Source organism: Rhinolophus sinicus, chromosome 16 (genome assembly GCF_057876585.1).
Source record: "Rhinolophus sinicus isolate RSI-liver-muscle chromosome 16, RSI-T2T, whole genome shotgun sequence".
Taxonomy (NCBI): Eukaryota; Metazoa; Chordata; class Mammalia; order Chiroptera; family Rhinolophidae; genus Rhinolophus; species Rhinolophus sinicus.
This window is the reverse complement of record NC_142516.1, coordinates 27,599,105-27,612,220: the sequence shown is the minus strand read 5'-3', so window position 1 is coordinate 27,612,220 and position 13,116 is coordinate 27,599,105. Positions and strand designations below refer to the sequence as shown.

General features: G+C 44.8%; 1 protein-coding gene across 3 annotated transcripts in view; it reads left to right on the top strand.

Annotated features, from left to right (window-relative positions):
- The first annotated feature begins 1,298 nt into the window (after positions 1-1,298).
- The window catches only part of LOC109446118 (myb/SANT-like DNA-binding domain-containing protein 3), a 110,885-nt gene continuing 99,067 nt past the window's right edge, over positions 1,299-13,116 (top strand). Inside the window, exon 1 of one of the 3 annotated variants that reach the window (XM_074330771.2) lies at positions 1,299-1,578. The gene's annotated coding sequence lies outside the window, so the exon portion shown is untranslated. Of the gene's footprint in view, positions 1,579-1,656; positions 1,867-13,116 lie in introns of those variants that run through there. The other 2 variants (XM_088793231.1, XM_088793232.1) reach the window with 2 other exon arrangements.

Sequence of the window (13,116 nt, the reverse complement as noted above, 5' to 3'; positions counted from 1 at the left end):
AGCAAGCCTAGAGACAACCTGGGAGCCATTTCCTTGGTAGGTGCAGACATGAACCCTGACTTAGACCCTTTTTTCCTCCTACTGCATTATGTATTCTCTCCTATAGATGTTGGGCTGGCAGATGGTTGGGGTCTGTGGGGAGGTGTGGGGGTGTGGGGAGGGTTTAGGGAACATCTCTCACATCGCCCAGTCTGTCACTCCCTCATGTTACGCTGTGTCTCTCAAGAGCCCAGGGAAGACAGTCTTCAGGCCAGGTGGGTCCCCACACATAGTAGTCATGAACACATATCGTATTTCTGGAATACATGGATGGGTGACAAAACACTTGTGCAATGGAAACTTCTTGCCGCTCCTTACTTGAGAGAAGCCTACTCTCTGCTGTTTGTTCCGCAAGCCCAAAGCCTGCACTGTGTTTCTATCAATACGTGTTAATTTTTTCCCCAAAAGTTCATGCTCTTCTTTCCATATGGGCAAGTAGTATTTCTCTAGATACCTAGAATTGCACATTTAAAAATGCTAATAGCTACTGTGCTCCCCAAAATCCATAACGCCAGCCTAATACTGAGAAAAACTAAGGGACATCTATAAAATACCTAATACTTCTCAAAACTGTCAAGGTCACACTGAACTAAACATAGTACAGTGTTCGCATCGACTCCCACACCCAGTTTCTCCTATTGTTAACCTCTTATATTAGTATGAAAACTTCATCACAATTAATGAACAAATATTGATACGTCATTATTTAACAAATATTGATGTATTATTATTATTATTAATTTTACCCAATTTGTTCTCCATCCTTCAGTCAGTGTACCTTTCTTTTCTTCTATATCCAGCTTGGGGTTGGGAAGAGGAACACTGATATGTTATGAACTAAAGCTCATACCCTATTCAGATTTCCTTAGGTTTTGTAGTCTATGCCCTCGGGAGCTCACAGCCTAGGGGGAGACACATCCCGCAAATTTAAAACAAAACAAAACTCCGTGATGAACCCAGCACAGGAAGGTTGGCTGGTCTAAGTAGCAGGGAGTCTCAAAAGAAAAGGGGCCCATTTCAGATAGGGTCTTGGACTGAGCTAACTCATGTCCATAGTCGCCGAATCCCTTGTGACAGACGCATTCTTTTGTTGTCCATGGAAATGAAACAGTTTTTCAGGCCCTTCAGGAGCTCCTCCGCAAAGGTGGGAAAGGGAACGCAAGCAGCATGAGGATGTCGGCACAGAGAAAGAGGGTGGGACGGTGGGGGACACCCCGCGCCCCGCCCCGAGCCTCCCGGGAGGCCGGCGGCCGCAGCTCGGGGAGGTGGCGACTGCGCGGGGCCGCGCTCCCACCCTGCTCCGCGCCGACCGACGGGTAGCGCCTGGCGGCCCGCGAGGGGGCGGCGGCTCCCGGGCTTTGTGGCCGCAGCGCGCGCGGCGGGGCCTGGCCGGCCGGGGGCGCGCCGCCGCCGCCGGGCGTTCCGGAGCCCGCGGCGCTCCTGGCGGCGGCCCAGCCTGCGAGAGGAGCCGAGGCCACCCGCGCTAGCGCCTCGCCGGCCCCTCCTCCGATCGCCGCGGCCGCCGCGCCGCCCCTGCAGGTAGGAGGCTCCCAGCCGTGTGGGCCGCAGCGGGCAGAGGCAGGGGTGCAGGGCGCGGGCAGGGCGTGCGGGGGCCGCGGGCCGGCATGGCGGGCTTCCGGGCCGAGCCGCCGCTCCCCCTGCCCTGCAGGCCGGGCGGCCGCCTTGGCGCGCCGCGATGGGACTCGGGGAGTCGGCCGGCCTGCGGAGTACAAAGCCCGGGGCGCGGACCTCGGGGAGATTTAACTGCGCACCCTGGATGGGGGACTCTGACCCCCGGCCCGGAGGAGCTACTTGGGAGAAACCCATGTGAGCCGCAGTGCCTCAATCTTCCCATCCCGGGGTCCCCACTGTAAGACGGGCGCTGGGCTCGCTTTTCCATACTTGTCCCCTTTAAAACCCCTTGTGACCAGTCCAAGGGGTCCCTCATGAATGAGAGGGGTCCCTCATTCGGAGGCCGAGGGCCCAGCATCACATCCGTGCCCGCCTGACCTTGGGAAAGCTTCTTTACTCCGAGCCTTGGTTCTGCTTTTGTAAATGGGGGTGCAGTGGGATGCGGGTGGAGTGTGTGGTGTCATACCTACTTCCAGGTGCTATTGTAGGAGACAGAATGTACGTAAATGATAATAGCTAAATTTGAGCACTTTCTGTGTACCAGGCCCTGGGTACTAAACAGTTGGCATGAGTTACCTAATTAAATCATCACACTGGAGCTATGATGTGGCTACTGTAAATTGCGTGCATAATCTTTATTTAGGAGTAGGAAACTGAAGAATTTAGTCTCCCTATTGTGATTCAGAAGGTTGAGTGTTTCTCAGGTGTGGTAACAGTTAAGATTACAGATGTTCCTGCATTATCAGGAGAGTGGTTATAGCAGGGACATATTTGTCACACGTTAAAAACCAGAGGTAGGATATTATCAGCATGTCTGATAAGTTGGTTGTGTTACCAAGGAAATTGTTGAATGTTAATTCAAAAACATAGTTCCTGAGTTAGGACAGAGGGCTGCTATGGGAGGTTTGGTGCCAGAGAGAGACAAGGTGTAGTTTAGGGGGAGAGGGAAGGATTCTGAAGCTCTGAAAGAGGGTGTTGAGGAAGGGACCAGGGTCTACCACCCCAGCAGAATTCTGGATCAGGATTCCATCCTGCCCTTAGAGACCAGGCATCCTGCCAGGGGTGGGAGGTGTGTTGGGGGAGGGGGAGTAGGCAGTAGGAGGGATGCTGGGTGAGAACACAGGTTGTCTCTTACTCCCAGGCCACTCCAAAAGTATTCTGATGGGTTGAGAGCCAAGTGATTGGGCCTCCTAAAATATCATTGTCCCTTCTCATGATTCCTGAAATTCTTTTAATGTGTTTGAGGAGACTGGGACACTCACCAGCACTAAAGGTAGATAAGATGCTTACATTACAGAGACTTAACTGATGTAATGAGTGAGTGCATTTTGAACACAGTTCACTTGGTTAAAGAAACATTGGGCCTGAGGAGATTATTGGGGAGAAGGAAGAGAAAAGCAGGAAGGTCCAGGGACTGCACTCAGGGGAAAGAGAGTAGAAGGAGGAGCTGACTTCACCGCACCGTCTGCACAATACCAAAGCAGACTGCTCAGTTCTCAGCTCCCAACGAGGCACCCTTTCTTCTCCCGATTTGTGACCATTCTTGCTTGAGTGCTGTGGAAGGTCAAGGTTGGACTCAGGCTCACTTTTCTCCTGAGTAAGCAGGAAAGGATTCTTGGAGAAGGGTTATTTTAAAACCAGGCTTGATGGAGGGGGTATTTAGGCACATGGTGATGGTGAAGGTAGGGAATAGCATGCATAGTGAGTGGAAAGGGCAGTTGCTTTGGAGAGAGAAAGTCTGGGGTTTGAATCCTAGCTCAGCCACTCCTCAGCCATGTAATTTTTTTGTGAGGATAAAACAATGTTTTATTTTTTTTCAAATGTGTGGTGGGGAGTTCAACAAACACTAGTACGCTTTTCTCTGTCCATGGTGACATTTGTTGAACAATTGTCTGCTGAGCACCAATCGTATGCTGAGTCATATGCTTTATGCCAAGGATACAGAGATGAGTCAGAAATTGTGTATTCCCTTAGGAATTTCCCAGTCTAGTGGGGGAGATGGACACAGAGCAAATTACAAAAAATATGGGAAGTGCTGTGGTACAGTCATGAAACTGGCAGTGATCTCATGGAGGAGTAACCAACTCATTCTGGATAGAAAACTCAGGGCCAATCTACCTCTAACAAGATGAATATGAGACCTTATAATGGAGATTTTGAATGCTACACCACCCCTTAGATTCTATCTTTTTAACCTATATTTTATCTCTGCCCTGATATTCTCTCAAAAAGAAATCTAGTTGCAGTTTGTGCAGTTTGTGAATTGCCTCAAATTCATTTTAGAAGGAAGCTGTTATAAATATAATAAACACGACAGCCTGAGTATTAGTTGAGGAAGGCTTTACAAAAATTACACAGGAGTTGGATCTTGAAGGATGAAAATGAGCCCTTGGACCTTGGGGTAAAGGATTCCAGCCGGAGGAAGCCCCATGTACAGAGGCAGGAGAATACAGAGGGTCAAGGGCATGAAGGTCGTTAGGTCTGGCTGGGTTGAAAAATATATGGAGAAGGTGGGGTGGAGGGAAGAGGGTACTGTAATCGGAGCCAGATCTGAAAAGGTCTTGACTGCCATGTGGGGAGTGTGGACTTTGTCACGTAGGCAGTGGGGGAGATGTCAGAGATTTACACGCTGGACGGGCATGATCACTGTGTTTTAGGAAGATCCCCCCATAGCTGTGTGGAAGAGGGGCTGGCAGTTTGAGAGATCATTTTGGGAGACTAGGGGTGGCCTGACCTTAGCCATGGCAATGAGGACGGGAGAGAAGAGAATAGATATCGAAGTAAAACCTATAGTGACCTTGATTGGTTACACGTGACTGAAGAGCACACTGGTTTCTGCTTTGAGAAGCTAAGTTGATGTGGCTGAAATCATCAGAAATCAGGAGCTTTGGAGGTAGGGGAGTAATTCATTTGCTTTTGGCTATGGAGAATTGGAGATTTTTGAGGTGCCCATAATGGACGCTAGGTAGAGGTGGCTAGTAGACAACTGGAAACGTGTGTGTTGCTGAGGAGAGAGCATGAGGCTGACACCTCTACTGTCTTTGAACAAACCCTGAGAATCTACTCCGTGCTAAAGATACAAATAAAATGTAGTACGTAGTTCTAAACCTCAGGAGCTCAGCCTCAGATAGGGGAGACTCTGCAGGATAGGTTGCAGTACAGGTAATTTTGAGTGCTGCAGTAAGAAGTAAACACTTGGGTTCTGGGCCCAGAGATTTGAGAGCTGATGGCTGTTGCTCTGAAGTGGTGGGAATAGAGGAGAGAGTCTTCATAGGCGAGAAGCAGACTGAAGTGGGAACACCTACATGAGGGGACTTTCTGTATTGTAAAAGCGCTTTCTGTGGAGAATAATAATGATTTCAAGGGAATTTCAGAGAAGCTGGGGTGGACATGGGAAGGTGGTTTAGCATGGAGCTGCAAGGGAGGGAGCGGAAGGGGTCATAAGAACTGTCATCTGGCTTATAGAGGAAACTAAGGGTGTAAGGGTGGAAGATCTGGAGGTGGGCGCTCTTGCCTTAAATGCAAGGCTGGTTCTACTCACAGTCACACTCAGACACAGATGGTAAAAATAAACACTTCTAAGTTACAAGATCGCCTGGAGTGGGTGGTGAAGGGGAAAAAGAGGCAGTGCATTAGAGGAAGCAAATTCCGTGCTAGGTTTCAGACTGGAAAGCCCTCTGAAGGGAAGGAAGATGATGAAAGGGCATAGGTGATCATCCTGGGTAGACAGGTCTGAACATGCAAAAGCAGGTACGGGCAGGTGTGCATAGGAACAGTCATGTCTGATTACTCTTACTTCTGGATGAGATGAAATCCTGAAGGCATCAGAGTCGCATTGTATGGCTCTTGAAAATTTGCCGTACAATACAATAGTATTTGTAAGAAGAAGCCAGGAAATTATTTTTGTTATGATTAGTTCTTTATAAAAGGGGAAATTTAAGATAGCAGAACATCTAGATATAATTAGTAGAAAACGCAAATGGCAAGCAGTTAGTTTCAACATATATGCCACAAATATTTATCAAGTGCCTACTGTGTACCAGGCACTCTTTAAGGAGCTGAGGCTACAGCAGTGAACAAGATCTGATCACCTGCTTTAGACAGTTCACCTGGAACTACTTAAGCTACAGAGTTAAACCTAAGTAGGGCCTTCAATCATCTAACGTGCTGAAGTCACTTTATTCTTTTGCAACGTTCTCATTCCATTGGCTAGTAGGTCCACTAGCCTTATAAATGATCAGAAATACCATCTGTGCATATTTTGTTAAGAACTGTGGAAATAAGATTGCAGAAAAACCATTGTAGTGGCTGTGCTAGCATACACTGCCAGCTCTGGATGGGACTTGAGAGAACACTCACTTTAGCTTTATATTTAGAGATGAGAAATTGACAGGGAAGAAAGGGGACTTGCCTAATGTCACAAAATGAGTGTGGGAGATAAGAGCAGCGCCCTTGAGTTTTCAGATGGGATAATGGGGGAAGGTTTGAGGGTCCCTAGCCAAAGGGCATCTTGATAGTGAGAGGCTTCCAAAGAAGAGTTTCACTTTTACGCCTTCTTCTGTTACTAGGGCCCCAGGAAGCCCCCTATTTTGCTCTGAGCCTCAGTTTTCCTCATCTATAAAGCAAGAGGATTGGCCTGAGGTCCCTTTTTAGTTTTAGCAATATTATGATACATGTTGCTCCCCAAAAAGGTTGTTTGGGGGACGCTGAGTCAGGAGACAGAGTCAACAGATGAGGACAGGAAATAGCTTTTTATCTCTTTAGAGCAGATTGATCACCCATAACCCTTTGCGAGGCTTCCCTTCAGGATATGGGTGCCACATTTTTTTGCAGCTCACCCACTATTTTTGTGTACATTCCTTCTTTCAGTTTTTCCCAAGTCGTGGTCCCGCTCTGTTCTAATGCCAATCTATTCTAATAAGAATTCTTATTCTGGATCCTCCCAATCCTGGAGTAGTGTCCCTGGGCACATCTCTGTCACTGTGCTTATCACACTGCCTTGTCACCAGCCCATCCACAGTCCGCTGTGTTGTGTCTTCATTGGTCTAGGATCTCCTCGATCTTAAGGAGGAGATCTCTGGTGCCTGCACATTCGTGCTCAGTTAATCCTTGTGTATCCTCTTTGCCTCTCCTTTCGCTTGATCTCCGATCCGAGTGTGGGCACACATGTCCTGGTAATTCTTGCTTTGACACGGTCTCTGGTGTGCACCTCCTCCTTTGTATGAACATGGTCACTGCTCAGAGTCCAAGCGCATTCTTATCAATTATTGATCTCAATGATCTCCTTCAACTCTGTTCATATTCTACACATTCTTAAAGATCTAGCTCAAATGTCCTCTTGTTCATTAAGAATGCAAATAACTTGTCCCCTCCTCTGAACGCCCAAGGCGCTTTGTCCTCTGTTATGGTGTCTATTTCAGCGTGCCTGTCCTTTTAGTTACCAGTTTATGCATGCCAGCGCTCCTTCCAGGCTAGAGGGTTCTGTTTGTGTTTGTATCTCCCACGTGTTTTAGGACAGTATTGAGCCTCTTGCAGGAGTTACCAGTATTATGTATTTGTTGAATTGCGTGTCTATGAAATAAAAGAGCGAATAAGTATTTGAGTCTACAGATGGTCCCGACTTACGATGGTTTGACTTGTGATTTTTTTTATTTTTATTTTATTTTACCCTGGTGTGAAAGCAATACACATTCAGTAGAAACTACTTGGGATTTTGAATTTTGATCTTTTCCTGGGTTAGCGATAAGTGATATGATACTCTCTTGTGATGCTGGACAGTGGGAGTAAGCTGCAGCTCTCTTCAGTCACACAATCACGAGGGTAAACCACTGCTACTCTGCAGTATAGTGTGTTACCGGCATTTTTGGGATATTGTATTTTGTGTTTTGACATCCAGTCATGTCTATAAAATACCTATCTGTGTCCTTCTGCTGAGAAGAAGAGAAAGGCAATTACTCTTGAGATGAAACTCAAGAGTAAATGCCCAACTGTAGGCTAATGTAAGTGTGTTGAGCACATTTAAGGTTTGCTAGGCTAAGCGCTGATGTTCAGTAGGTTAGGTATATGTAATGCATTTTTGACTAATAACATTTTCAACTTACAATGGGTTTATCGGAATGTAACCCCATCGTCAAGGAGCATCTATGTATTGTGTATAGACTATTATTCTACTTTTTGAAACAGTTTGATATGGGTGGGAGGGGTGGAAAGAACAGAATTTATTGAAACTGTAGTCTGTGCTTCTTCTTTACTCCCAATACAGAATAGCTGTGCAGAGGGAGCCCTGTCTATGGCACCGTGGGTGCTCCTTTTTGACCTCACCATATCCTGCGTTCTGGTGCGGGGAGTGGGAGCAGAGACCCTGCATTACAATCCTTCATTGGACTTCAAATATATTAGTCAGGTTGAGCTGTCATAGTAAAATACCATGGACTAGGTATCTGAAACAGCAGTAGGCGACATTAATCCCGTTTCACAGGTGAAGAATTGCAGGTTAATTGACTTGTCCAAGGTCACATTAGGTGAGTGCCGAAGTCAGGAGTTGGTTTCTTGGTTCATTTCACTTCACTTTAAGAGCAGTAGTTCACTAATGTCCTGATATCTGTCCAAGGTCTCAGTGCCACAGATCTTTAGTCCTGGTTCCCATTCTGAGTGTTGACTTCAAAGAACTCTCTTTTCCAGGAAGGGAAGTAGAGTGAAATCTGGCCAAGTTTCTGTAGTCTTAGCTCAAATTTTGAGACTTAGTTTGATCCTTGTGGGAACAGAGTCCCAGAGAGCAGTTTCTAGGCTCTCAACCTCACGTGGAACTGTGCTGGCTGGGGTAGTAGGTGACAATTAGCTGTGACTAGTTGGCCATCAGCTGTAACCAGTTAGTCATTAGCCACCATGATAGCGCTAGGGGGTTGGTTGTTGGCAGAGAAGCTGATGGCGGGTTGTGGATCATGCGGCTCCTGCTTCCCATGTCTCCAACCCAGCCGCCAGTGAGAATATAGAGTTATGACTCCCCATATCTATGGCTCCGTGTGTGTTCCTTTTTGGCCTCACCATGTCCTGCGTTCTTGTGCAGGGAGTGGGACCAGAGACCCTGCATTATAATCCTTCATTGGACTTAAAATATATTAGTCAGCTTGGGCTGTCATAATAAAATACCACAGACTATGCGTCTTAAACAACAGAAATGTATTTCTCACAGTTCTGGAGGCTAGGAGCTTCAAGATCAAGGTGCTGGCAAGGTAGGTTTTATTCTGAGGCCTCTTCTCTTGATGTGTAGGTGGCTGCCATGTCTCTGTGTTCACATGACCTCTTTCTGAGCTCTAGAGGGTTATGGGGAGAACAAGCTCTCTGGTGTCTCTTCTTATAAGGGCATTAATTTCCTCCAGCCAACCTTATGACTTCATTTAACTTTAATTCCTTAGAGGCCCAATATCCAAACACAGCCACCATGGGGATTAGGGCTTCAACATAAAAATTTGGGGGGAATACAAACATTTCGTTATAACAGATGGATTTTTGTATTAGGTGGATATTAAATGTACTTATTATAATCTTCTGGTGGTTTAGTCAATGTTAGTGTTTTGGGAATTGTGCTGATTGTTGCCTCTTTGTTCTTTTATCATATTGGAATCATGCTCTTTTATTTAGTCCTGTCCATGGGTCGTTGCCTAGGTCAAGGGGGGACTACCATTGCAGGTAGATTTTGCTATTTTATTTGACCATTTTTACTTTAATGCAATTTATAGTGTGTTGATGTTTTATCATACATGATACTCAGTGTGTGCACAAGAGGTAGTTTTACACCTATATCAGAATATAGTCATTCATCGAATGTTTGCTGGAGGCCCACTGTGTGCGGGTCACGGGGCTGCTTGTTGGACCACAACCATGCAGGAGAATGGGTAGCACTCTGTCTAGCAGAACAACAGTCAAAAAAGATAATCCATACTGAGCGGGGTTGGGGACAGGGAAGGCCAGTCTCTCTCCAATGAAAGCTGATCTGCTGGGAAGGCTTGTTATGTTGTCATCTATAACCAATTATGGACATTGCTGAGTAGTTTTAAGCTAGAATGTGCTTTCTAGCCTAGAATAAGCTTTACCTGGAGATCTGTTTGGGAAGTGCTTCTTTACTTAGGACTGTCAGTCAGGTGCTCAAGCAGAATGTCAGCGGTCCTCTGAGGAGTGGACTCCCATTTTAAAGCTCTATATTATCTCTACAGTTACTTTTCAAACATACATTCTTATCAGATCAACAGCAGGAATTATTTCAGAACTCTGGTTGGAGGGAGAGAGGTACAGTTGGATGGGGGTGTGGGTGGGGGCTATGGGTCCTAGGTTTGGGGCATACAGGGAGGAAGGGATGAGGTGGGGAGGGAAGGGGAAGAGCCACCAGAATGGGGCCTGACCCAAGCTGGCACAGCTGCCCCTAAGTGGCTCTACTCTCAGCCCTTTCTCTGCTGACAATTACCTTGCCGTGTAATTGGACATGTACTTTGAGCGGGCACTAGAGGCTGTCACTATCTCTGAACAAAGAGAGCTAAGCAGAGCAGACAGCGGCAAGGGCATTGGAGTGAGACCTGAGTTGGAATCCAAGTTCTGCCACTTAGTATTTGTGTGACCACAGGCAAGTCACTGAGCCTCACTTTTCTGATCTGGGAAATAGGAATAAAAATTGATTAGTGAGATAAACAGCCTGCTTCATGAGGCTGCTGAGACTCCATAGGGGTTGCTTGGGATACACTGTCTCATACCAGAATCCCTTTATAGCCCTGCAGAGTGCAACCACATGGCCCAGGGAGGCCTGCTGTTCTACAAAATTAAGCAAAGTAAATTGGTAACTCTGGATTTACTTAGCTAGTGATTAAATAACAGTTTAGTTAATAGGCTATTAATGGCCCCCAGGTGTTGGTAATTCTGCGTATTTGCTTTTGAGAGCAGTTGTATAATTTCATCTGGTACTTTAATAAAGTTGGTGGGGTTTTTTTTTTGTTGTTTTTTTTTTTTTAACAGAAAACATTGTATTGTGTAGTGCTATAAATCATGCTCTCAGGAGCTATTTTGGGGAGGATTAAATGATATAGTGCATATTAAGCACTTAGTATAGTGCCTAACCCACATTATAAGGCTCAGTAAAAGTTGCCTGCTATTATTATTGCTGTAGAGACTCAACTGTCTACACTTCAGGGCAATATCCTTTGTGAATTTAGAATCCACACGAGTTCACCACCACCTGGTGGCAATTTATGGTACTGCACACATTGTGAGGAAGAATTATTAAATTGCTTGGAACTAATTCCATGTATTTTGAATTCCACCAAGTATAACAGGAACTTTGTTCAGAGTGTGACTTGTTTATCTGAGAGCTAGAATTTCATATATCATTAAACAATGAAGTGACATTTTTTACCTCCACAGTTGGCATAGATTTTTAAAAATCTTAACAGCAAGAGTAAATGAAGTGGGGTAACAGATATGCTATTACAGTAGTAGGAATGTAAATTGCTACACCATTTCTGGCAGACAGATGGTGATGTAACAGAAGTCTTAAGTGTTTTCGTCTTTTGTGGCAACGATTCTTCTTCTAACAATTTACCTTGAAGAAATAATCAAAGATAGAAAAATAAAGATTTATTTAAAAGAAAAAATATACATGTATATTTTATATATACATAAAATATAAATATATAATATAAATACCTATAACAATATATTATATATATTGTTATATGTAATAGCATTACCTGTAATAGAACAAAACGGGGTAAAATCCCTTTTTCATTTGTGGATCAGATTCTAAATCCATATAGAAGTAATTCTTAAAAAGGGTGAGGGCATGAAGGAAGGTAGGTATATTGACATCTGGGGCAGAGGAGTTGGGTGTGGAATGGGATCAGAATCTACTCTGGGAGCTGTGTAGTTTAAGAATGTTCAGTATACCTATTGGTTTCATAATAAAAACCATAGGAAGTAAAGTTGGACATAGACATCTTGGCATATGGAGATAATGCAGAAGAGATATAGGGGTGGGTGTTAATAAATTTCAGTTTAGGGAACACTGATATATAGGAAATAGGAGTATTGATGAAGGCAAATAATTAATTTTGGACCTTTGGGCCTGGATTAGGTCATTGTGGGAACATTAGAGCTGCATGATTGAAGCACAGGCCTGGGAATTTAGGGGTGCAGGGACACCTCTCCAAAGATAAATTTCCCCTCATTTAGCTTTGCCCAAGACCTGAGGGCCAAATCACCTAAATATCTTGAGTTTTGATACCAGATGTGCCCACGATGAATGTGCGACAGGGTATCTGGTATGTGGAGACACTGACCCAGTATTCAGTCTAACCTGACCTTTTGGGAGGATGTGGTACATAGTGGGAGACCCTGGTCAGCTTCTATTGCCCTCATGTAAGGCCTATACTCCTTAGCCTCAATTTCAAGGCTCTCTCTTCTGGCCTAAGTCCCCTCCAGCTTCAGGTCTAACTGATTTCAGCTATTCACATCTATGGTAAACCCTCCCCAGGCATAGTATGTGAATAGCTGGCTTATAATAGTGTGATTTTAAACGAGTGTACCATAAATTAAAAGCCACAGCCCTTTCCCCCCTAACTTTTCAAACATGCACAAATATCAAAAGGATAATTTAACTAATTTTTGTGTACCCATCACCTTTGTTGGTATTCAAATGTCCCATCTTTGGCCAATAGGATTCCTTTCAAGTTAGTTTCTAGTTTTTTTGGTACAGGTTGGTCAGTTTTAAATGGGCTAAGTCATCAGTATCTTAATGGTTGCCTGTTACTGTGAAAGACCAGAGGCTTGGAGAACATAAGAAGGACTGGGGCATGTTGGTCCTTTCCACCAAGGGAAACATGCGACACCTACATTATCGCTGCACTCACTGTTGCCATAATGTGTTTGAGAGATTAATTTTATTGGACACTTCCTGTGTTTAAAGGATGTGAGAAAAGTGTGGAGTCACAAAAAAGCATATAGGTTCAGTGGAATAAGACATTTACTAAGCACCTATTGTGTGAAAAATGCTAGCTCCGCACAGGGGAGGATGGCAAGAGGACCTAATGGAGTCATAGTTTGAAGTCACTCAAGGTGAGAGCCCAAAAGGTAGTTGTGAAGTGATACTAAGAATACCAGACTATTTGAACTCACTGAAGCAGAGAGTAGAAGAGTGCTTACCAGGGACCGGAAGTGGAAGAAGTGGGGAGATGTTGGACAAAGGGTACAACGTTGAAGTTATGCAGGATGAATAAGTATAGAGATCTAATGTATAGGTGTGATGACTATGGTTAATAATTCTGTATTGAATATTGGAAATATGCAAAGAGAGTACATTTTAGGTGCTTTCGTCACATGCAAAAAGGTAATTATGTGAGGAGATGATATGTTAATTAGCCTGACTCTAGTATTTGTTCTACTATGTATATGTATATCAAATCA